The following is a 3,848-nucleotide window of genomic DNA, read 5'->3' as shown; positions in this document are numbered from 1 at the left end:
AACCAGTAGTGCTTCTTCTAAATGATGATTCCAGTTTAGGTTTCACTGAACTACAAAGAAAGATCTGGTTGGCAGGACTAACATCGGCCAAAAAGATAATTGCACAAAGATGGCTCCCTCCTCATACTTTATCTGTGCGACACTGGCTACTTCAGTTTCATGAAATAGTAATGTTAGAACTCTCAACAGCCAGAATAAATAAGGCTAGAGCCTCAACCATTGAGGCATGGAAAGTAGTTGCAAAGGATTTAACAGAAAAACTTCAAGTTTAGTAGAAATGAACGTGGGGTATATTTTGAATGTTTAACATGATTTATGTGGTACTTTGTTTAGCCTAAGGTTATCATATTGTAGATTGCCTCTATTTTTGTATGTATTTATTTATTTATTTCATATTTTATTTGTAAAAAAGTTTTTAATTTTGGAGTATCTATTATTTATATTGCATTTTATTTTATTTATTTATTTTATTTATTTTCTCTTCTTTAAATTTTGCAGGCAAATTGTTTTTGATTGCATATATTTTTTTTTTTTTTTTTGTTAAGGTGGCCTGGACTTGGGGACCGCTGGGGGGCTGGGTGGGGTGGGTGATTGGAGGGGTTTAGAGGGTCATTTTTGTATGGTATATTTTGTAGAAGAAATTGTATACAATTGTATATGACCCTTTCTTTGAAAAAGAAATAAAAAATTGATCCCAAAAAAAAAAAAAAAAAAATATATATATATATATATATATTATTAGAAAATTATATATCCATCATTCTACGTGCGCACACACAGTAAATAAAAAAAAAGAAAACGCTGCAAACAGCTGACCTGAGAATCATAAATAAATACCTGTAAACAAATGGCGAAAAATAAAGAAACACTCACTGACATGCGTTCCAACCACACGTTGAGATATTTAAATGAGGAGAAAAACCACTGCAATCCTCAGGGACTTGAAACTAATCTCTCCTGTAATCAAATTGATGTGCTCTACCCCATCTGTCTCAGATGAGGCGAGAAAGGCATGAGGAAGTGGTTGGTTCACCTGGATGTTATATAGCCTAAGGTCAGTCAGGTTGATATTAGGTCTCGAGGATAGGCAGAGGAATGGCATCATTCAAGGTAAGACCGTGGTGATGGTCTGACTGAGGTCGAAATAGATAGATAATTAAAGGCTCTAATACACACCAGCACACCAGTATATGTGTGTATTGTAAGAGATAGACGACGAATGATGACTTGTGACGGCATAGTAGTGGTGTCCCAATCCTTAGGGGAATATTTCTTTTATTGGGCGGAGGGGTAGGGGAAGGGGAAGGTGTATAAAATAGAATTGGGATAGGGCCTTAATGTTGGGAATGATTTCACTATCACCAGCTCATCTAATATTCTCACTAAGTTTCCATGTTGCTTTATGAAAATTAGCCATGGTTTTAACAGGACAAAAAAAAAAAAAAAAAAAAAAAAAAAAAATCATGGGTCTTGTAGCCATGGTATCTGCAAATTAACAGTGGTTTTGTTACTTCAAATAATAATTTATAAAGACGTATTAAGATAATATTTTTTTGTGGTTATAAAAACAAACCTAAGCCAACAACAGCCTTTAAAATGACTTAAAGTGCATTATATAAAACAATGAGCCAACCCTGCTGAAAAAAACAAACAAAAGAACCATCCCAGAAAATAAATCACAAATACCATTGAAAACATTACGCACTATCAACTTTTAACCATTAAAACCATTAAATAATGGTTTCCTGTAGTGTGTTTTTGGGACATACTGCATTAGGATTTATTGGTTTTAACAAGCCATAAATAGAAGGTGACCAATTACCAGCAGAAACCAACAAGGTCTATTATTATATCCATATTATAAACCAGTACAACCATAACATATTTTGTGATAGAGTCTATTGTTTTTTTTTTTTTTTTTTTCAAAAATTCATGTTATTACAAATGCTCTGCGAAAGGAGCCAAAGGGCTGGTAATTGCTACTGTGACACTTATAGGATGATAATATCCATAGGCTTTTTACCAAGCATTGAATTCAAATATCCACTTAATCTTGAATTTTTGGCCACCTTATTGCTATAGATAACACAGCCTCTATAAATTATTCAACAAAAAAATGTGGACATCACAACCCTTACAAACATAAACCATGATTTTATCATAGTAAAACTGCTTAATTTTCTGAATGCTTGAGACTATAAAATCAGATCATTGTATTAATAAAAAAATAGCCATAGGTAACTGTCTAGAACTACAATTGTAATTTGTAAATAATACAGTTTAATTACAATTTATTTATTTACTTCAATATTATTTACTTTCATATTTTAATATTTATATACTTAGAATATTTGTTATTTATTTATTTATTTTTGACCCCATAGTAGTTTTTTTGTTATTTATTTTATTACTTCGATAATAAAAGTAATAAGGAGTGGGAGGGGTCACAACAATACAATCCTGCTTAGGACACCCATTTAGCCAGCAGAGACCCTGGTCAATATGCATCATTTATTGCAACATATTGATGAAATTTCCAAGTGTTGGGGACATTTAGTACTAAAAAGCATACAAATGTTAACACTGCAAGAAAAATAAATGTAATGATAAATTAAAATATTTCTTCACAGGTGTAAACAAAAGAAGTGAAGTAATAAAATACTTTTATTATTATTTTTTACACAAAAATAAACCTATTGAGTCTTCTCACAACAGTTCCTTTAAGGGGGTTATTTAGGGATAATATCCAGGCTCCCTGAATCTCCTTATAATACTTTTTTTTGTGACAGATAAATAAGGTTATATAAGATCTTTGTATTTGGATATTATACAAGTGTATAGCAAAGTATTTTTATCAGAAAGGCTGAGCAACACATCGTGCTGTACTTATTTAAAATTTCCTCAGATTTCCACACAAAAAGTATGCATTTGAATGAAATAGGTCTATATTAAGACACTCCATTACAAGAATTCAGTTCTTTCTTTGTACTGTCATATTTGTATGCAAGTAATTTTACATCATTGTTCAATTATTGCTTCAGCTGGTTTGCTCTCACATAAATCCACTCGTCCTGTAGTTGGCATAGTCCTCTTCTTGATGTTTGTCCCTTTGGAATTTTTCAGTTATTTCTTTCAAACATGTTTCCAAGTGATAAACCAAAAATATCATGGCGATGTCGATGACCCAGACACAGAACAAGAAGTAGCGAGGCCAGTAGCCAAAATAATCTTGAAAATCACAACAAACAAAAAGCCATGACAAAGGTGGATGAAAATACATCTAGTAAAGTATTGACTGATCTGATTTGAACATGATTTCAGATAACAACTAACCAAGGCACAAAAAGCAGTAAATGAATGTGAATTTCTTACCACAGATCTCTTTTCCTGTCATATCTTCTAAAAATAAAACTGAAATATAAAAATGGATTTACATGTAAAATTACATGTTCTTGCAAAGCCACATAATGTGTTAAATTAAAAATGTTAAATGTTACCTTATCCTAAGTAGACTCAGTTCTAAACAGCATCATCTAGCAGCAACAATGAAGTCTTCATGATGAAGTCTAGTTTCACACTAATTGCTGCTAAGTATAGTCTAAAAATGGTGTTAAAAGTGACTTCCTCTATGATCAAGCTGAAATGTTGAGCTGTAATTTATTTTAGGAACTGAACATAAGATCTATTGCCTGTGGAGATTCTCGGTTTTAAATAAGTAGGAGAATTATTGTCAGCTGTATGTGTTGCACTATTAATCATGGTAAACTGCAAAAACAATTGCTATGAAAATACGGCCAATTTCCTCCATCAAAATACTGCCATTTCAATAAAATTAAATAATGTACATT

At 31.9% G+C, this 3,848-nt stretch overlaps 1 long non-coding RNA gene across 1 annotated transcript; it reads right to left on the bottom strand.

Annotated features, from left to right (window-relative positions):
- Positions 1-2,587: 2,587 nt before the first annotated feature.
- Positions 2,588-3,607, bottom strand: LOC113110771 (uncharacterized). The gene is made up of 3 exons (XR_003293198.1): positions 3,498-3,607; positions 3,373-3,411; positions 2,588-3,228 (listed from the first exon to the last, which is right to left on the bottom strand). It is a non-coding gene; the product is annotated as an uncharacterized LOC113110771 (long non-coding RNA).
- Between the last annotated feature and the right edge of the window lie 241 nt (positions 3,608-3,848).

The sequence above is a fragment of the Carassius auratus genome, chromosome 2 (assembly GCF_003368295.1).
Source record: "Carassius auratus strain Wakin chromosome 2, ASM336829v1, whole genome shotgun sequence".
Lineage (NCBI taxonomy): Eukaryota > Metazoa > Chordata > Actinopteri > Cypriniformes > Cyprinidae > Carassius > Carassius auratus.
This window is presented reverse-complemented; position numbering and strand designations above follow the sequence as displayed.